The 23,095-nt window shown below is 34.6% G+C and overlaps 1 protein-coding gene and 3 long non-coding RNA genes across 4 annotated transcripts in view; 2 read left to right on the forward strand and 2 right to left on the reverse strand.

Annotated features, from left to right (window-relative positions):
- The window catches only part of LOC122136956, a 2,998-nt gene extending 2,139 nt beyond the window's left edge, over positions 1 to 859 (reverse strand). Inside the window, exon 1 of the long non-coding RNA XR_006154436.1 lies at positions 706 to 859. This is a non-coding gene — a long non-coding RNA (uncharacterized LOC122136956). The remainder of the gene's footprint in view (positions 1 to 705) is intronic.
- The window catches only part of LOC122137105 (deleted in malignant brain tumors 1 protein-like), a 130,088-nt gene that overhangs the window by 27,435 nt on the left and 79,558 nt on the right, over positions 1 to 23,095 (forward strand). The window lies entirely within an intron of this gene.
- LOC109074479 lies at positions 976 to 1,783 on the reverse strand. Its single transcript, XR_006154441.1, has 2 exons — positions 1,646 to 1,783; positions 976 to 1,241 (listed from the first exon to the last, which is right to left on the reverse strand). It is a non-coding gene; the product is annotated as an uncharacterized LOC109074479 (long non-coding RNA).
- LOC122136957 lies at positions 19,339 to 19,971 on the forward strand. Its single transcript, XR_006154437.1, has 3 exons — positions 19,339 to 19,579; positions 19,691 to 19,753; positions 19,909 to 19,971. It is a non-coding gene; the product is annotated as an uncharacterized LOC122136957 (long non-coding RNA).

Genomic DNA, 23,095 nt, shown 5'->3' on the forward strand with positions numbered 1-23,095 from the left:
TTACGTATTGCTCTTTTAGGCAGTTCAGCTCCTGGCAGCATTTTATAGCTAAATATAATAAATAAAGCGAAAGTAGAAACTCAATATTAGATATTATAAAGCCATCATATTTTTTTTCACAAACTTAACTCAAGTAAAACAATTTTAAAATGAGTTTACAAGAAAAATATTACTGGGAAAAAGACAACAGGTATGTACATCCTTTGTGGGTAAAAAAGAAACAAAATACTCTCACCCAAACCGCAGAGCTTCTATCAGGTGATGAATCTATTTTAACCCCCAAACAGTCCTATTTTATGGTTTATAATTGAATTATTTTGTGCTAGAGTTGAAATTCCTAAGGTAGCAATAGCTCCATATGGCTTTTAAATATCAGAGGTTGGGCCTGACCTTTCTGGTTTCTTTTTCTCTCTTCACAACTGGATATGTGGCCATTTTCTTCTCCTTAGAGCTCCTCAGAGCCCTCTCACGAGAGTTTCGTATCTTTCAAGGAATTCCTACACAGACACACAATACAAAATATGTATCAATTATCGGCCAAAGAATGCAAAGGATGATTAAAATGTGTTGGTTTACGAGAATATAACGAAGTCTCTCCCAATGACATCACAAAGGAGATTGATTAGGAAATGAAAAACTGTACAACAATTCCATCATACTGATGGCTTAAAGAAGTGCATTTGTCAGTTTTTCATTTCCTCACACCTCTTGTTTTTCTTGCACGTTCCTCCTTTATCCTTTCACATTCTTGCTTTGTCTTCTAATATGATGACATTTTCTGCTTCCTTTGGATGAATGGAGTCTTAAGGGAGCTGATGACACAAATCAGAAATGTGGCTTAGTGTGTGTGTGTGTGTGTACTAAGTATATATATGTGTATATAGGTTCTTTAACTATCTGTTACACTGCTCTGTCCGTCTCTGCTGGTTCATGATCTGAACCAGACGGTAGTTTGGTCAGTCCAGTCGGTGTGTGTTGAGATGTGTTTCTCAGTAAAAGGTAAATCCAACACTGTTTTTAGTTCATCATCTGCTTCTGTCTCTTCATCTAATGTTCTCCCTTTACATCTTTTCTTCTTCTTCTTCATCTAGTCGTTCTTCTTCAGCCAGGTACAGATGTCTCAGATGCTCGGGATATTCCTCCTCTAACTGATTTCGGTGATGGCTTGCTTTTCTTCCTCTTTTCAGAGAAGTTTGTTATATTCATGTTTTATCTTCTTCCTTTTGAAGGCAAATCCTGACCTGAGAAAGAATGAGAGGGGAGATGAGATTCAAACAGTACACACTCTACATTTAGTCCTAGTTAATATTTGTTGTATATTTCGGTCGATGACATGACGCTCTTTTTTTCTGGATCTATTACGTTGATCAGAAAATACGTTGTGGCAATTTATAAGAAAAATACGTAAGTTAACTTTTTTTTGTATAACATGATATTAACGTTTTCAAAAATGTAACCAGCGTTAAAGCAAGGATACATATCTAAGAACTAAGCACATGCGTTTTACAGATTTTTCTCATTTCAGACGTCTTTATTTGTCATTGACCCTTATGTCAGATTTGTTTATTCAGTGTTAACTTTCTACATCTAAAATACATTTTTCTGAAAAGTGGCTATGTTTAAAAGCGTGGACTAACGTTACCACCTTCTTTTAAACTACCATCAAAAACTTTGTCCTCTGGAACCCATTTTCCTTTTCTTTTTGTTTTTTTGTGTTAAACCACCATGTGCACATTTGCTATTGAAGTATTTTCCTTTAATCCGACCTTTAGTTTTTGCGTTTCATTTGTGAACAAAACGGTTGTTTGTTCCCTTTCATAGGTCACTTCGATGCTGCGGTGACGTCATCTCGCATACCGCAAGCAAAATAATGACGTAAGGATGATCGCAAGGCATTACTATTCAAGATAAACTTACCATTTGTGTGTGGGGCAACATATCTCGTTTCGTCATTCAACAGAACGCACGCTGGTACACTCAACATGGCCGCGCAGTCCGGTCGCTCAGAGGAATCATATCCTGATTCGACTACTTATGTCTTAAATACTGTGTCAACAGCTGCTGCTCAGCCTGCTCTCACTAAATATTCTCTCTTTTTCTGTGTCCTTGAACAATGGCATTTAATGACATACCGTCGACACTTTAAAAAAAAATAAATGAACTTAAGCGCTTTCTCTCCATATCATTAATTATCTCAAATGCGCACACTGTGGACTTTTACACGCGTGATGTTTGGAGCACGTTTATGTGTGTGAGTCCTGATGACGTGCTGTGTGCTGTCAGCTCCACACAAAGACCGCATGAGGGCGATAGAAGGTAAGATGCTCAATCTGATCCTCAAAGAAGTTGGTGGACATATCAGCCCTATTATGTAAACAAAAATATACAAAAAAAAAAGATACTAAAAACACCAATTCCTCAAACAAGTTGGTGGACATATCAGCCCTATGAGGGCAGCGAACTGGCTGAGGCAGCGAGAAAGCCCACTGTTTACCAGCCCTGGGGGTCTGTAGCAGCTGGGATCTGATGCAGAATTTGAGACTGATGACTTGAGACACTACAGCAGGTAAATATTTTCAGAGATTATGCATTATTATAGCTCAAAGTGAAGTAAGGTGAGTAACCATATCAAATAATCCCTGCTCATTTGGCGGGTTATGATTAATAAATTATGACCGTGATGCACCTACCGTATTCAGCTGCACCCCACAGCTGTAGTCTGCCATTAAGTTTTCTAAAATACAAACGATTTGGACCGAGATCTGTACATTCTGACTCTGAGAGTCTGATGACTGTGTATTGTGCACTTAACAACAGGTTTGTGCAGGCATGATCATGAAGACAATTGACAAAACTTATAACTTCAGTAGTAAGGACTGATATTCAGACTTGTCAGCCAGTACCACTCACAGCCTTGCAGAGACTTTGCTTGCTTTGAAGACCTTTAATGAACTAACTTCCACATTTCGAAACATACCTCTGACTTCTAAGGGTGTTTTATGAACTACTCCTACTGCCCTAGGGAATTCTGTCAGTAGAACATCATGATTTTTTTTCTGTTTGCAGAAGAAGATTTGGTGTTGATGGAGGAGGCAACATCTTCAAGGCAAAAACCTTAGACCTGATGCAACATCATCCAAATGTCACAATCACCCTTCTCAGGAGGTACACAAGCAGAAGCTAAATTTGAACATTGTCAATTATCAATTCCTATTTTACAAAATTTGTCCTGCATACATTTTTATATCTTAATGTGTAGGCACTTTAGCTGACCAGTGCCCAATATGCACAGGAACATTTCCAGTGTCAAGAAGTAGACCATCCATGCCAGCTTTTGTGGAGACAGATAGCTGGTAATACAGTGACTCACACTGAAGTAGCAGGTGACCCCCTCCACTTTCCCCAGAATCCTGGGATTTGTACCGCAGTAGGACCACAAGAGGAGCGAGGTTGTATCATGACTGCTTCGTTAGGGTCCATTAAGTGTTAAAGCCACCACCCCTGACCAGTCGGCTCTGGTGGTCAGACTTTTCGCAGCTGTTTTAAATGTGCTGAAAAAATCGAGAACATTTTACAGGAACAGCTCCATTTAGGTCAGGAACACCAAAAACCCAGACTGTGTTCTCTGAGAACGGGAGGTCTGGTAATCCTACTTTAAAGGCTGTTATTATACAACTGAATGAAAATACCAGAAATATCACTCTCACTGCCTACAGTGTATTTACATTATTCTGTCTCTGAGTTGTAGAATATATTATATCAACAGTAGACAAAAAAGTAAAAGAATGTGCTGTGAAATGAGCTCTACATGGAATGAAATTAGATTTGTAGCATTGCTCTGAACAGTGGTTTTTCAGAGAAAGCCTGTCCTGGAGGCACCCGTGCCCACTGCACATTTGCATGTCTCTCTCATCTAACACACCTGATTCACATTCATCGTGTTCTCATTAGTAGAGACTGCCGATTTATTCCTGATTTGGGTGTGTCTTATATAGGGGAGACATACAAAATGTGCAGAGACGCAGGTTTAACAGGATGCTTCTGACTATCTGAGTTTTTTTGTCGCAAAGAAAGTTCAGCAGGGAAAGGTGTTCCTCATGTGAGGAACACAAGGACCAAAAACCTGTTTGTTTTTCATGCAAATCGTTTCTGAAAGATTTTTTCATAAATTGTTTTTTAAACAGTTAAACTTGTTTTTTTGGGCCAAAAGATTCTTACAGCAGTATAAGTGACCGTGCTGAACATCACACTGTATTGGTGTGTCAGAAAGACCAGTGCATTAAAACTGTTCAGTTTAATCACTGTTCTGTCACACTGAATGCACTGTCACTTTTGCAGAGATCTGAGATCGCGCAGTGCAAAAGCAGTGTGATTCAGAAGCTCATAAACTTGTTGTCCAAGTGCTGCCAATGCGACTTTTCTTAATCGATACTGAATCGCTGCATTATATTTCTCAGCAAGGATGGGTAAAAATCCATTTGTTTTTAAATAACTAAACTCAGCTTCATTGTTTGTAGAGAGGCATGATACAATTTACGTATCTCTCTCTCTCTCTCCATAGACTGACATGTATACATAGTATGCTCTCATTTGTATTTTTGTTTTTTTCTATTTGGGACAGGCAATCCAGTCACAGTGAGATGTCACTGACCTAATCAGAGACTGAAAGAATGCGCTGTTTTTTTCTGTTTTAATAAAATGCAGTCAGAGCAACTGTAGCGGTTGAAACAGAGGATCTTCAAGTCTGTTATTTATACCTATATACAGTACAGGTCAAAAGTTTGGAAACATTACTTTTTTAATGTTTTTTGAAAGAAGTTTCTTCTGCTCATCAAGCCTGCATTTATTTGATCAAAAATACAGAAAAAATAGTATAATATTGTGATATATTATTAGCAATTTAAAATAATTGTTTTGAATTTATTATACTTTAAATTAATATTTATTTCTGTGATAGCAAAGCTGAAATTTTAGGATCATTTATCACATGATCCTTTAGAAATCATTCTAATATGATGACATTCATTATCAAAGTTGGAAGCAGTTCTGCTTACTTAATTTTTTCAAGAACATGTGATACTTTAGGATACTTTGATGAATAGGAAGTAAAAAAAAGAGAAACTAAGACTATGTTAAATATATAAATATTTTGTATTTTAACAATATACACTACTGGTCAGTTTATTGGGGTAAAGTAATTTTCCTCTTTCTTTTTTTAAATAAAATCAATACTTTTATTCAGCAAAGGATGTGTTAAATTGATAAAAAGTGATATAAGAAAATATATTAGAATAATATATTTATTAGAATTTTTTTTTTTTTAATAAATGCAGTTCTGTTTTAACCTTTATTATTCATCAAATATATTGTTGTGTAGCAGAGAACTGTTTCCAACACTCATAATAAATCAGAATATTAGAATGATTTCTAAAATGATCATGTGATATACTGGATGTTACATGAGCATACTGAAGGCTGGAGTAATGATGCTATGAAAATTCAGCTTTGCAGCATCACAGGAATAAATTATTTTTTTTTAAATATATCAAATATAGAAAACTATTATTTGAAGTTTGGCAATAATATTTCGCCGCTCGGTTGGTAAAGATGTACTTCTCGTCAGTTAATATTTGTGTATAGAATATACTAGGGATATTGTTTCTATGATTTTCATATTCACAATCCTGTAACAGTTTCCCAGTACCTTCAACTTAATATCATTCAACAATTCTTTATTTGTAGACCAGTGAAACCCTTTTATATTTGCTTAAAATTGTTGATATTTACTTTGGGGGTATACATTTACAAATAGGCGCTGTGAGCAATTCTTGAAAAGAGTTCACTTTATGTCCTGAGACCGGGTTTCTGGTAGTCGAATAACTGTGGTCCATGATCGGACCGGCAGAGGTTTCAAAAACATCCTCCTCCACCATAATATCGGCAGAGTTCAGATACGGCCTCTGTGGGATCAAAGGAGGGTCCGTCACCTTGGAAGCCAGTCCTAAACACCTTGAGACAGCCCTAGTAGATTCTGGTATGGCAGCCATGATGATGGTGGTCTCTGGTATGGCGTTACCCACTCCAATACAGGACCGGGACTCCCACAGTAAAGGCAGAGCCTGCAATGCCAGGGTTGATACAATATTCCAGAGTCCACTCTGAGGTCCCCCACAATCACATGAGCAAGGCAAACGACTCAGATATCGCCGCACTCAGAAAAAATTGGGAGGCATATTCCTCCTGCATATCAGTCAAGTGTGTCAGCTCAGTGAAGTCCTGCATGTAGTTCTCGATCAGCCGTACAATTTGAGTTACTTTTAATTCTTTTTTTATATTTATTCAAAAGACACAAGAAAAATAATAAAATAAAATCAACAAAACAAAAAAAACAACGACAATGAACACAAACAGGGAACGTGTTACAAAAACACACAGCAAACAAACTGTAAGCAAATTTAGAACAAATATATAAAACAGACAGGTTGTTTAATTTGTTCTCTTGACTCGGTATTCTCCACATTTCTGTGATTATTTTAAAGAACCGATCCTTGAGGACCACGACGGGGGATAGTGACAGAGCGAGATTAGTGTTTGATAATGCACACAAATTATATGCCTGTCTGAGAGACATGAAGTTAACCTGAAGGACATTACAGTGATACCAATAACAGACAGATGAGAAAACGGAGTACTGAATGTCAAACGCTGCACTCAGATCCGGGAGAGACCCTAAGAGACTTATACGACACCCAGTGTCCAGAGACCAGAGAAGAGTCATTTACTCTTACAAGAGCAGTCCTCAGTACTGTGAGAAACTCAAAACCAGACGTGATATTGTTCAAGCAGGTTTAATCCCAAGAGAGACATGCAACTGTGTGTGACAACTTTTTCAAATACCTTAGCTATAAACAAAAGATTGCAAACTGGTTAAAGTTACTCAGGTTAGCAAAAGACTTGGGTTCCTAAGTACTGGAGTGAATAGCAGCCTATTTTTAAACCTAGTGGAACATAAAACCAGTATCAAGGGATCTGTTTATATCATATGGTGATAGTAGTTGAGAGTAGGTACAAGAAGTTTTTGAGTAGGTGTAAGTGAGCTGAAATTGGGCCAGCTGACAGGAAGAGGAGTTAGATTTATTAATCAGCTGTTCACACCTCAGATGTATTAGTAGGTGAAAAGGTTGAGAACGGGTGGACAGACTGAGAAAGAAGAAAAATGTGGAGGAGCAGATGGGGAAAAAGCTTGGTAATGACACCAGTTTTATAGGAAAAACTTACCGAAAAGTTTTCCAAAGGTTCAATAGAGGCATTCATTGTATAAGATTATGGTTTGAGAAGTTTGTGTAATCTCAGAGAAAAGAGTCTTGTGTTTACACTGCTTTATTATTAACACCGGGCAAAGGTAGAGCGTGCAGTGTTGAGTGCTTCTTTATATTTCAATTACCTCGTCTGAATAAGTCACATGCAGCATGAGCATGAAGGTGAGGTTATAGTCCCTTCAAGACGCCTACCCTTAGATTTCATAACTCTCTGAGTTCTGGGTTGAACCATGAGGAGAAATTATCTGAAAGGGACAAAAGTAAAATAACTTCAAGCTTTTTCCAGCAAGTAAATTACAAATGTTTATAATGTTACTAAAGAAGCTAGGTATATTGATATTTCAGCACTCGATGAATGGACAGCGACTTAAATTCCAGAAAAAATGGGAAATTCTTTTACAGGTGAGAATGTATTTGTTTGTTGTTTGTTTATTAAATATTACATGTTTTAAACTGTTGTCTGTAGCTTTTTTTGAAACTAATAGAATTTGTGGGCGTCTCCGTTAAAACAGCTGTCATATCAATTTCTAATAAAAAAAAAAAAAAAAACTTTCTTTTTTTTGTACAATTACCAAATAGCCCAAATCTAAATTCTCGGGTCAATGTTTTCATAAAAAGAAGTACTGACAAGTACTACTAATACTACTACTAATAATAATAATTATTATTATTATTATTTATAAATATTATTATTCAATTAATTAATCATGACAACACATTTATACGTTTACGTTTACACATTTATATGTGCATTACTTCCATCTTGTGGATGAATTATGTAGTGCAGCTATTAATGGTTCTGAATCTAAATATACAATTATTCTGAATACTTACACTATTTAAATTTTATCTTAAATCTAATGACTATTAAAGTTTTTAAGTGTCATTATTTATCCAGACCACTTCTAATGTCTCCAATAAGACAAAAATGCTCTGAGATATGAATGCAACCCAACAGAGGCTCTTTCTGAGTCAGTGAAAGGCGCTCCTCTGAGGAGAAACAGCATCCTTTGTGTCCTGTACGTAAACCCTTTTAATCAATGTTTCTGATTATTTTTTATTAATCTGTGGTTCTCTGGTGTCTAAACAAATGTATGGCCAGGTCATGTTATTCTCTCTTTCTTTTTGTGTTGAATGAAAAAAGGTTGTTTGCAGACTGTTTTTAAAACCTGATAAAATGAAAGCTCATTTAAATTCAGATCATGAAAAGAATACACTCTTGATTTCTGTATGAGTGAGCGTTTCTGATGAGTAAATATTAGCACGCTAATTTCCAAAAAAGTAAAGTGATGATAATACGTTATTATGGCATTTATTGTATATACAGTACCATGGTACATACAGTAAATGTTTTCGCAGAGCTGGGCGAGTAATGTAATCAGATTCGAAAAATCAAGTACTCCATAATTTAGAGTACATTACATTTTAGAAATGCTCATAATCAGATTACAGTTACTTTTGGTAACAAAAACTTTATTTAACGGTTACATCTATTATTTTGATTATTAGCATGTATATTACTAGAAAATTAGCCATATATTATTGCTAATTAAGCACATATTAATGCCTTGTTCTACATCCCTAATCCTACCCAATACCTACAACTTACCACCTACCTTATTTCACTTATTAATAAGCAGAAAATTACGAATTTATTGAGAGAGAAAGTCAATAGTTATTGAATAATAAGCAACTAATAGATGTACCCCAATAAAAATAAAGTGTTACCGTTACTTTTATGGATTACATTTATTACATATTATTCACCCTACAGTGGCAGTAAATTCTTCATAATTGTATGAATTGCTTCTCGACCAAATTCATCTTTTTGCCTCTTTTTCTCTCTCTCTATTTTAAAAAAGCCTTTCTTCTCTAAAAATCCTACTTTGTGTCCATACATAGTTGTTTAATTCCCTAACAATTCCAATACAGAATGGTCATGTACATTTCATGTAAAATCATTTTTCAAAACCATTCTGCTCTGAATTTGGGTTTGATAAAGCGCCTCCTCAAGCAATGAGATCATGATATGACACAAATAATTATGCAAGTTACTAAATCCGGTGATGTCTAGCTGTGAAACACTATACAGTCCGTCATCATTTCCAGAAGGACCTTGACTGTTGAATTGAGAAATCTGACCTGGAAAGACTTTGGCTGTGGACAAAACAACTAAAATATTTCTGTTTTTAGTGTTCAAAGCGTTGTCAAATTTATTTGACATTTTTAATGATTTAAAATACTTATTAAGCTTTTTAATCAACTCACAAACCCCCTGCAGTTCTTACATTAAGCCCAGTTTTTTGGGAAACTCTGAATTAATGTCATTTTTTTAATGCATTGTAGGATGATGGCATCAAATATTTTTAAATATATTTTCATTCTATTTGCTTTTTTTTATCAATATGGTACGTTTAATGGTAAGTTTAAAACAAGTTATTTAAAAAGTAGTCAGAATACATTACCTAAAATGAATTACGCTATAACTACAGTTTTCATCATGTAATCTGTAATCAGTAATGGACTACAAGTAATAATTGACGACGGACCATTGAATTACTCAAAAATAATGTACACCTGAGATTTTTTGTATTTTTAGTGTTTAAAAAAAACACTGACCCAAAAAAACACCCAAAAATAATTATACAAAGAAAAATCACGTAATACATTCTGAATAATTAAAGCATTAATATTACTCCAAAAGAAGTGAAAGGACAATCCCAAAACAAATGACATAGTTTTAGGCAAAGATTGACAAAAAGAGCAGGATGTGTCAATGGTGTTTTTACATTTTTGTAAGTAATGCTTAACCGGGTCAAATCTGTGAATAATTTTGTGAGATATTTCTTTAACTTTATTCATTAGGGGGAAAAAATGAGGGAGTGACCACACACGTGGCCAGTTAATATCATCATAAATATTATTTCAATAGCACATTGCAGAAGGAATTGAGGTAATATTGTCCAAAAATAGAATCTCACTTTGTAATTACACTTTTGCATTGAGAAACAAATACCAACCACTGAATTCAACAGAAATCATTGAGCCATTATTATTGTTTCTAAAGAGCAGACAAATTTCCAAAGAGATTGAAAGCTATATTCAGTTCTTTCCTGGATACTGTAAATTAGTATTTCAAAACAAAATCTGAGTGACTGAATAAATGATTGTTATCAAATAACTGGGTTCAGATAAAGTGCTTCTCAAAACTCAAACTGATGCTTCCTCGTTTCCTCGCTCCTCTGTTCTCCAGCCGTGACCTGAAACTAATCTAATAAATAAATACATCTACGAAGAAATGTAAAACAACAAATATTAAGTATTTCTATATTTCCTTATAAATGTATAATTACATTTTTCCACTTTTTTTTTCATTTATTTATACACTTATTTCCACTTTTATTTATATATGTATTCATATCAACATTTATACATTTTCACATTTATTTAAATGTGTCATAATATATATATATATATATATATATATATATATATATATATATATATATATATATATATATAATATATATAGATATATATATATAATATATATATACATATGGAAAATAAATGTATAAATAAATAAATTAAATATAAAAGTCTGATTTTTTCACATTTTATTTATTTATTTATTTATTTTCTTTGTATATTTATATACTCATTTATTTATTATTTTAGCATCTTTGGCACTTCACATAATAAAGGCTGTCCTGTAATACTTTCACTGGTGAGAAGTTCCTCATGCAGCAACACAGAGACAAGGCCCTTGTCTGCTCCTCTTTACAATAAGAAGTGTTTTGCTGCCATCTACTGGACAAATGCAGCAGCGCAGTATTAAACACATGATTATTGCTGTTATTTTATTCTCAAAGTTAAACCTAATGAAAGTAAATAATATTTAATTGAATAAAAACTCATCAAAATAGCTTTAGAAACAATATAGTTCATATTATGGTGTAATCATATTTTTATTGTTTCCTTGGTTAGAATAAAGAACAAATTAGTAAAATTCATTGATTTATTAAAAATTAGTCATGAAATTGGTTCTAGTATCTTTGTGTAAGTGTTTGAAGTGTTCAGACTTACAGAAGTCAGTGATCAGAGCTTGTATCTGCTGTGTTCAGGTTCAGGTTTGATGCTGAATATAAGCTGCAGTGTTTCTGTATCAATCTGCTTTAAGTTTAGTGTGACTTTATCTCCACACTGACTTCTGACTGACACGAGTCTGTCCTCAGTGAAGTGTCCTCTTCACGCTGGAGGAGGAGTCCCCCGCTCATCAGCGCTCACACTTTATTGATATATATGGAGAAAATCAAAAATGCTGCTTTCTGATTTGTCACTGATTGTGTTTTGATGATTTCCTCTGTTGTGTCTAATAAGGTAACAGTGAGTGTCATTGGCAGCTGTGAGTCTCTCTCTCTCTTTAGGGGGCTGACAGGAGCCAGTTTCTTCAGTGTGTTTGAGGAGCAGACGAGAAACTTGTGCTGTGTTCTGAGCTGATGAAGTAGTGTGTGTCGAGCTGAAGGAGAAGATGGAGAACTGTCTGATGCTGATGTTTCTGTGTTATATGGTAAAACTCATCACTTCTGGTAGGTACATACTGAGGGTCAAGAGGTAATCTATTTAAAAATGAACTGAAATAATTTACATGTAATGTTACACTTTACTACATACTATGTTTGGTATGTTCACTAACTGTCTCTCTCTCAGGTGTAGACAGTGTGAGTGTGAGGTTGGTGAATGGCAATAATCTCTGTGCTGGTCGAGTGGAGGTTTTTAAGAATGGTCAGTGGGGTACAGTGTGTCATCATGGCTGGGATATTGCTGATGCTGCAGTGGTGTGTAGAGAGCTGGACTGTGGGACGGCTATAAAAGCAACATATAATGCTCACTTTGGAAAAGGATCAGGACCAATTTCAATGGGTTATCTATACTGTAGTGGATCAGAGACTGCACTGAAAGACTGCATATCATATGGTACATCGGGCTGTTATCATGAACAAGATGCTGGTGTCATCTGTTCAGGTAAGCTGCTCCAAACCTCAGTCTGTTATTTCATCTCTCTTTCATAATTCACACTCAAACAATAACATATTTATGCTGGTGTTTACAAACATCACTATCAATCTCATGAAGCAGGCAGTCTCTGTTTAATCGTTTTGTTCATAATAATATATTCATCCTAATTCCTTATTATCTTAAAATAAACTATGATGAAGAGAATCACCATTAAATATGTCATGTTTTTTGTATATTCAGACAGTCTGATCTGACAATCTTATTTAAGTTGTTTATTTAATGAAGATTATCAAATTATGGATGGAAGATAAAATTACATATCTACGGTGAGCGGGAGGGACATGTTCGTAGTTTTTTCGTGGCCACGAGATCATTTTGTCGAGATTAACGTCATTCTTATGTTTATGAGTTTAATGCATAACCAACCCTGCATGACCATAGCAACCTGGGATTATCAGAGATTGATCAAACATTTTTCTCCATCCCACAGTCTTGTAAATCCATTAACTGATCGTGTCTTTTTATTTAATATTTGTATTTTATTATTATTATATAAATGCAATATAATAATATTATTATATTAACTGGTTAGGGCTATATTTTTATATTTATTGCTCTTTATGCTTATTTCCCCTTTCAACTCTTACTTTACCTTTATGTTACCATATATTTTGCAAAATGCCTGACAGTTATAGCCTACCATTAAGTTTTACTTTATGATTGTATTTATGCTCGTATGTGACGATAAATGAGTGTGTTGTGTTTTCATTTACAAATGAAATATGCAAATTATTCATTCATCAATGAAAATTTATAATTATAGACTATTAATTAGCCAAAATAAAATGAAATATATGTTAAATTCAACCTTTAAACTGCAATTCCCATAAGTCATAAAAAAACAGACCAAAACAAAAAATCATAGACATAATCAAAGCTTTATCAGTAATTTAAAGTGATCTACAATGGGCTATTATTTACAAAACTGTTCAGAACTTAAAGTAAAAAAAACAAAATAAATAGAAAAAAAACAAAAAAATAACAATGAAAAAAAAAAAAACAATAAAAAACAAATCATCCAATAAAATGTCCAGCTAATGGATTTACAAGACTGGGATGGATAAAAATGTTTTCTTGTAGGCCTATTTTATTTTATGTACTTATGTACTATTACTTTGTGTAACATTTATTCATGATAAACTTAATTTGAATGCTGTCTACATCACGCACATATTCCAGTAGCCTAGGCCTGTGGATTAATATAATAATTAAATAATGTAATAATTTCTATAATAATTTCTTAATTCAGAATAAAATATTAATAAATCCATCTCTTTCACACACTGGTTTGTTTACGCTTTAAACTCGTGGCCACAACAAAACTAAGTGAACCGAACATGTTTCCTCCCGGTCACCGTACACATAAAATTAGTGCAGATTAAGTGAATTAATTAAATAAAAAATGTCAAAGTTTAATGCCAGTTTTCTCTAGTCCTCCAGCTGAGTAGAGATGTTTAATTAATAATCTACCATCAGAATACAGAGAACTCAGAAAAAGGACTTCAACTTGTGGATGGGCTTCACCTGTGTTCTGGGAGAGTGGAGGTGATTTTTGGGAACACACGGTACACAGTGTGTGATGCTGTCTTTGACCAGCAGGATGCAGAGGTTGTGTGTAGACAGCTGGACTGTGGGGCTCCTGTACAGGTGCTGGAAGCAGCTGCTTTTGGAAAAGGAAAAGGCCCGTGTTTGGTCAGAAGAGATTCAGTGCAGAGGAAGTGAATCTCAGATAGACGACTATCAACTACAAACAACAAAAAATCACATCATGTACAAATAACAATGACTTATCTGTTCTGGTTGAGTATTAACATTTTGCATCTCTCAACACCATAGATCAGCAACTCTTCAACGCATTCGGCATGACTTGCCATTTTTCATTTTTTTCTGGTAACCCCTCCCCCCCTCTCTCTCAAAATGGCCATATTTGAGAAACATAGAAGTTTCAGTGTCACATAATCCTTCAGAAATCATTCTACTATGCTGCATTTGCTGCTTCTTATTATTATAAATGTTAAAAACAGTTTGCTAAACAATATTCTTTTAAAAACCATTATACAAAAAAAATATACCAATAAAATATAAAAAAAAGATTAAAAAAATATAGAGAAATTTATAATTTTATTCATCATGCATGAAAGTGACAAAAGTGAGTGAAGACATTTAAACAGGATTTCTATTAATGAATGCATTAACGAATTTATTAATATTGTGAATGCCAAAAATAAATAATTTAAGTAATATATTTGATTGCACAAAATAATGAAGCAGCAAAATCATTCTCAACAAAATTATGATCATATATCAAAATGTTTCTTGAGAATCAAATAAATTGTAATCAGAAAAAGATTCATGTGACACTGAATTTAAATGGAGTAATGATGAATTGTTCTGCTTTGCAATCACAGATCATAACAATTACACTTTAATGTAATATAGTACAGTATTTGATGAAATAAATTCAGCCTTGATGAGTCATCACAGATTTATAACATTATCATTTTAATGAATAATATTTCCAAACTTTTGATAGGCATAAATTCAGCTAATAATAATAAGAAGAATAATATTCTAATCATTACTATAATATTTATAGTACTTTATTATAAATATATTATTATATTGGCAGTCATACTTTAATAATAATGCTGCTAATAATAATTTTATATAGGACTTTATGTATAATTATATTCTAAGTATCGTTTATTGCTAATATGTATATATTATAATGTATACTGGGGGCGTAATGTTATAGGGGAATTGTCATGGTTATTTTCCAGCTTCTTTTTTTCTGTTTTTATAGGATTCCTAACATCGGCTGTGGTTATGAGAAGATAGCGTTACCTAAAAAGTATGTATGTATATATGCAGTTTACTGGAGTTGATCGTGTTCCAGTGATTATCCCTCTGGGTTTTCGTATGTCTGCTATAGCCCCTGCATTAGATAAATTACATTATAAGAATTACATACTAATATACTCAAAATTGTATGCTCAATAGTATGTTTGCAGTTTTTCCCTATTGATCGTTGTGCCAGTGCAGTTATCCCTCTGGGTGCCGTAGGTTAAACTGACCCCCATGTTTAGATAAATTACATAATAATTAAAATAATACCGTAATAATTATATGCTGTTGTATTTGCTCAATTATCTTTCACTGAGTTTTATACTTGTTTGAAAAGAGCTGGATCAGTTGTGTGCAGGTTACAGTGTGATTTCAGACTGACGTAAACAGTTCTTTCAGGACTCTTGTTTGGAAGGTGGAAGCTTCAGTTATTGCGGTAAATGGGGCACAGTATGTGTGTGATTCATGCGAGGGATTATGAGAGTGCCAGTGTTCTCTGTAAGACAGCGGAATTGTGGGATTGCTTGTGCTGTTGTTTGGATCAGACTGGTTTGGAGAGGGAAGTAGTGCAAATCTGGGCTTGATGTGTTTGATTGTGAGGGAATGAAACAAAACTCTCAGAATGTTTTCAATCTCTTCATGGAGTCGAGTAAACTAATGTGTTTCACAGACGAGATGTTTGGAGTCATCTGCTCTGGTGAGCACATTTCACACCACAACTGAAGTCTGGGTTTCAGAATAAAAACTAACCACATTTCACACAATATAGTATATTTTATTAGATGAATATTGAATGACAAATGAATACTCTCTCCAGACAGTAAAGCTCATCTGGGGAAACGCAGCCTCTTCACAAACTCTCAACTGCAGCTCCACACAACAGCCGTCAGTAAAGAACTTTGGTGAGAACAACAACATCTGGACAGATTCTCCAGTTGTTCGTGATCAATAATGTGTTTTTCTTTCTCTGAATATCAGGTCGTGGGTCCATCAGGCTGGTGGGTTCTGGGGGGGGACTGTGCAGGGAGGCTGGAGGTTTTTCAACAGCAGCGCCTCATGGGGGACAGTGTGTGGATGACTCCTGGGATATTAAAGATGCCCATGTGGTGTTGTGCAGACAGCTGGCAGTGTGGAGTGGCCCTCAGTAAACCAGCAGGTACCAGCCTGGTTTTGGTCCTGGTTCTGGACCCATATGGCTGGATGAGGTGGAGTGTGAGGGGAATGAGACGTCCCTGTGGAGCTGCTCTTCTCCAGGCTGGGGGAAAACATACAAGTAATAACAAGGAGTATTTAGCACACGTAAACAAAAATAAAAACAATAATGTAAATAATAATTTTATTTAAATTTGTAAAATTTTCTAAAATACTCACTCTTCCACACCACAATATAACACTACTGAATCTACAGCACAAAACACACAGCGTGACCAGTCTAGATCGATTCCCAAACTAAACTCTATCAGTCAGTTCTTTGTAGTGAATCACAGACATACAGCTTACAGCTAACTTTGAGATTTAAATCAGTGTAGTTACAGAACTGGATGTTCATATGACAAAAGTGCAGATATAAGATAGCATTTGCATTTGGTCAGTTTTCAGTATTTTATATATTAATGGAATTAAGTTATTTTTGTTTGTTTGTTCAGTGTTGTTTTTTATATAAAATTAATGGCACTATTAATGAACTGCAATCGTTAGGATTAATCAGAATCACTGAAGCCTGTATAATTAAAACACTGTCATTCTTTGAGAGTTGAGGTTGAATCTCATCCTTTTCCATCTAGAGTTTAAAGAGATCAGATTAACTGAGGGCTGTGAAGGGAATGTGGAGGTTTTCTACAATGGATCCTGGGGGTGGGTCAATGTGTGCTGGAACCAGATGAACAGAGACACAGTGAGTCTGATCTGTCAAGAGCTGAACTGTGGAAGATCTGGTGATTTGTCTGATTCTACATCAAGAGTGGAATCAGCTCCTAACTGGCTGGATAAATTTATATGTCGACCACATGACTCAAATCTGTGGCAGTGTCCATCTTCACCCTGGGGACAGAATGACTGTAATAAAGATGAAGTGGCCAATATCACCTGCTCAAGTGAGATGATATTAACTGATTTAAGATGGTTTGAAAATGACATGTTTTGTTGGTTTAAATATGATTATTTTTTGTCTTTTATTTAATTTGTTCTATTCAGTGGTAAATGAAATTTTAACATGTTTTAATCTCAGAGGATCAGACACACGAGTCTCCTCAGAGTTTTCTGACATGTTCTACCTCACCATCTCCATACAAGAGACAGTGTTCAAGTAAGATTATTATGATTTTTTACTTTTTTTATCACAACTTTAAACTTTGTTGTGAATGTTGCTAAAGCTGGTCAGTGCTGGTTAATGTGTGTGTTTTAGATCATGTTCCTCTCAGACTAAGTGGAGGGGAGGGCCGGTGCTCTGGGAGGCTGGAGGTGTATCATAACGCTGTGTGGGGCTCAGTCTGTGATGATCAGTGGGACATCAGCGATGCTCAGGTGGTCTGCAGGCAGCTGGGTTGTGGAGCAGCACTGAGGGCTGATGGGAATTCAGTCTTTGGTGCTGGTGAAGGTGTTGTGTGGCTGAACAACGGTCAATGCAGAGGGAATGAGATTCACCTGTGGGATTGTCCTCTCTCTCTGAAAAAACACACTTAAAAACCACTGACTGCTCACGCAAGAAGCTGTTACACTCAACTGTGTAGGTCAGGCAAAATTTCTGGATCATTTCAAGTGCTGATAATATTTGTTTAAATTAATCATTTGCATTATTGTTATATGTGTTTGTGTCTGTTTTGCTAGATTTGTCAGTGTCCACTACTCCTGCCACAACAACACCAGTTTTTCTCCTCCAGTGCGCATCAACATCAGTCTCTCCTCCACAAACTCCTCAAGCAGCGTCTCTCTCCGTCCCCGCCCCCAGTGCTTGTGATTGTTCTGGGAGTTGTGCTCTTACTGCTCTTAGGGCCACTGCTTATAACTGATTCAGCAGAACAGAGTGATGAGGAGAGGTAGGAGAGATCCAGAGACTGTCATATTGTGTCTTATTCAGTGTGTGATCAGTCATGTATGGTGAACTGACAGCAGGTTTTGTCTGTCTACACTCACAGCTCTCTCTAAGAGGAGACACAGGACGATGTCTGAGGCCGTTTATGAGGAGATTCAGCACAGACACATCACTTCACTCAGAGGGGTGAGACATGAGCCATCAATCTCATTTAATAGCATTAATAAGAGTCTGTCAGACAGTTGATGTTCATCTATTATTAGTCCTGTTAAACCTCCTGCTTCAAACCACAGAATTCCTGACAGAAAACCACAGAGCTGCAGGTGCATATTTATGTTGTATATGTGTGTGTCATGTGTGTCTTCCTGTGAGTATTTTTAGATTGTCATAGGGAGGTTGTTCATATGTTACACTCAGTGTAGGTGCAGGTGTGTGTCTATTTCTGGAAGGCAGTGAGGAATGGGTTCATGTGAGGATACTTGTGTGTTTACTAACAGGTTGAAAAAGGGATTTCTGCCTATATTGATTTTAAAAAAAATTAATATTTGAGTTGTCTTCTTTTATGATCAAAAGATGATGAGAATTCAGTTTGTTTGTAATGATGAACATGTTTCTGACTGCTCTGCTCTTCTTTAACAGGGAGTCTCATCTCTGAAGAACTGCATTCTGGGTATGAAGATGCTGATGAGCTTCTCTTAGGTTCGAGAAATGATGCACATATTTATTCACACCTTTTTTTAATTAAGTGAAGTGAACCAATTCTATTACATATTTGATTATTGACCCAATATTATTTAGATTCTGCTGTTTGCTTATATATTAACAGTCTGTTCTCCTTTTTTAGCAAAAGAGTTCAAGACTGCATATTATGATGATGTCACTAATGACAGTGGCCTAAAAGGTCAGGGACGTTTTTAATTGATCACATAATTCATCACCAACTGATTAATAATTCACGATCCCCAAAAGCTGCCAAAAGAACATATTTTGGTTTTGTATCCCAAACATATTGTGTGTTGATGCAGAAGCAGATGGCTGAAGGAAATCACACCTGGGAATACTATGGCATGATGTCATCACTGATTGACTGAAACCAGATCGTGAGGACAGGTGTCACTCCTCTTACTCTACAACAGAATATAATATACTTTAATTTAAAATATTACTGTACATTTAAGTTAGATATTTAATTTTTTTTTCTGAATTAAATGAAAGTGAGACTGATGAATGTGTGATTTTGTAGAAGACACACCTGAGAGCTATGATGATGTCATGACTAGTGGACTTAACTCTGATATCAGAAAAGGTGTTTTACTTTTTTATCAGTTAAAATATATATAATATTTAAAATCCAGATTGTTACAGATAATATTTTAAATTACTCATATTTAATTTTGACTCATATTTTTATGTGCAGTGGACACACCAGAGAATTATGATGATGTCATTATTAATAGACTGAGCTCTCAAGGGGTAACAGGTGAGATGCACAGAACTACATTTTTCATGTTTAGATGAGGATTAGATATTCGCTCCATTTAATCAAGTCCCGAAGGGAAAAGGGGATCCTTCAAATGAGCGATAAAGTGTTTTATAAACTGATATGAGATTGTTTTTATGTCCTTTCTTGATCAGAGAGAGTTCAGGAGGAGTATGAATGATGTCATGAGTGTCAGTGGAAGATGTGACAAACAGGTTTGAGTACAGTTACTATAACACTTTTTGTTCTCATATTAACATTTTTATTTAGATTTAAATATTTTTTATATTTTCCAGTTGTTTAGACTTCAAATATTTAATCAGGGGGGGTACGGTATTTGACATGATTTAAGTTTTTTGTTTTAATAACAGATTGGTTATGATGATGTGGAGGAGGAGTCAAACAAAGGAAGGGGGTCATTTGGCTCAATGATCTCATCCACTGCTTCGGTTCAACACATCTGAACAAATGCTGAGTTATTGATATATTGATATTATTATTGATATGTCAAATCTCAGTTTTTTACATTTTTTTCCCATTTTTCGTATTAAATCTGTTATGCCTTTGTGGATTTTGTTGGATTTTTTGGCCTTGTTCAATAGCCAAAAAAAAATATATATATAATAAAAATAATAATGTTTTGTATGTCAATAAGAGATTACATGATTCCTTAAGTCAAATGATCTTACATTATAAAGCACAAACACAGTGACAATCAAAAACATCCTAAATATAAACACAATGACCATCAGTGATGTAACAGTCCTCCGCTTCACCACAGAAAGTACTGAGTTCATGAATAATGCTGAAAAAATGCTTGCATTTATTTTGGATACGATAAGTAACTTTCACAATAGAAAGAAAATAAATCAACTAAAATCAACTATTATTATCTTATGTGGACAGGCGTGTTATAAACTAATAAATAAATTATGCATATTGCTTGGGGTGAGGTGTCTGGAAGAACACCTGGTAGGACTTTTATATTTTACTTATAAAGACTACTTTTATATTCTACATTTACTTTAGAAGTACTGTGTTATATATGTGTAATTCACCGTCTGTAACACGTTTTAAAATATTTCTTAGGGATACGTGGTATCAAATTTTACTGTTGGTGATAATTGCTCATGGCTTTTATCACAGTATACGGTATTATCACGGTATTGAAATTTAACTTCACAAAAATGGTCAAAAATACAGTATAAAAGGTTAAAAACTTTTTCTTATAACAGACAAATATACCAAACTGAACATTTAAAAACAATAAAGCAATACAGAAAAAATATATAAAGTTAAAAGTTTTACACAGATTAAAGTGCAAAAGACCTATAAAGACCCATAGGTATCATTTTACAATAAATCCTCATTAGTTAACCATTAACATTCACAATGAGCAATAGCTACATTTGCTACAGAAGTTATTCTTTTTTTAGTCTTAGTTCATGTTAGCTCATTAAATAATACAGCTGCAACTTTAGATTTTAACAACATGTTATTAGATACTGGTATACCTAAGATTAATGAATGTTCAGAAGAATTTTTCATTGGCAGTTTATGTTAACTAATGAATTAACTAATGTTAACTAATGAAGCCCTAATGTAAAGGGCTTCATTAGTTAACATTAGTACTGGTTCTACTGAGAGTTTCTTATATTTCTACTAATGCATCAATGCCTTCTGTTTTTATGAAAGTTTAAATGCTTTATCAACAAATTTGAGTATTTGTATTTTAGTATTTGGCCTTTTATTTTGATCTCAATGCTCTTCAATTAATAAACAAAATATACCATCCATTCATCATGTCACAAAAATATATTTTTAAAAGAATGGTTAGAAGAAAAGAGAACTTATGCATTCTATAATGTTTAAGGAAGCACTTTTAGGCAGTTCAGCTTCTGACAGCATTTTATAGCTAAATATAATAATAAAATATAGATCTATCACTTATTAGATATTATAAAGCATCATATTTTTTTTCACAAACTTAACTCAAGTAAAACAATTTAAAATTGTGTTTAAAAGAAATATTACTGGGAAAGACAAATATATGGTATGCACATCCTTGTGGTCAAAAAAGAAAAAACACTCACCCAAACTGCAGAGTTTATTGTGTGATGGTCTATTTTAACTCTAAACAGTCTCATTTTATGGTTGATACTGAATTATTTGTGCTGAGCTTGAATCTTTTGCAGCAATAGCTCTATATGCAGATTGAGGTTGAGCTGACCTTTCTTGGTTTTCTCTTCAACAACTGATATGTGGCCATCTTCTCCTTATATATTTTACAGAGCCTCCTCTCGCTGAGCTTTGTCTTTTCAAGAATTCCTACACAGACACACACAATAAAACATACATCAATCATTTGCCAAAGAATGTAAAGGGTGATTAAATGTGTTGGTTTACATGACATAACGAGTCTTCCTTAATGACATCACAAAGGAGATTGATTAGGAAATTGAAAACTGTACAACAATTCCATCATACTGATGGCTTAAAGAAGTGCATTTGTCAGTTTTTTATATACTGACAGCATTTTCCTGCTTCCTTTGGATGAATGCTTTGTCCTTATGGCAGCTGATGACACAAATCAGAAATGTGGCTTATGTGTGCTGTGTGTGTGTGTGTGTGTGTGTGTGTGTGTGTGTGTTGTGGTGTGTGTGGTATTAAGCCACACACACACACATGTGAACCACATTTTTCGGGATATTCCTCCTCTAACTGGATTGGTGATGTTGCATTTTCTTCCTCTTTTCAGAGAAGTTTGTTATATCAAGTTTTATCTTCTCCTTCCTTTTGAAGGCAAATCCCTGACCTGAGAAAAAGAATGAGAGGGAGATGAGATTCAAACAGTACACACTCTACATTTAGTCCTAGTTAATATTTGTTGTATATTTCGGTCGATGACATGACGCTCTTTTTTTTTCTGGATCTATTACGTTGATCAAAAATATGTTGTGGCAATTTATAAGAAAAATACGTGTTAACTTTTTTTATAACATGATATTAACGTTTTCAAAAATGTAACCAGCGTTAAGCAAGGATACATATCTAAGAACTAAGCACGTGCGTTTTACAGATTTTTCTCATTTTCTTTATTTGTCACTTGACCCATTATGTCAGATTTGTTTATTCATGTGTTAACTTACTACATCTAAAAATACATTTTTCTTTAATGTAAATTTTTTTAAGTGGACTAACGTTAAAGTGGGCGACTCACCTTCTTTTAAACTACCATCAAAAACTTTGTCCTCTGGAACCCATTTTCTTTTCGTTTTGTCGTTGTGTGTTAAACCACCATGTGCACATTTGTTATTTAAGTATTTTCCTTTAATCCGATCC

Source organism: Cyprinus carpio, chromosome B4, assembly GCF_018340385.1.
Source record: "Cyprinus carpio isolate SPL01 chromosome B4, ASM1834038v1, whole genome shotgun sequence".
Classification (NCBI taxonomy): domain Eukaryota; kingdom Metazoa; phylum Chordata; class Actinopteri; order Cypriniformes; family Cyprinidae; genus Cyprinus; species Cyprinus carpio.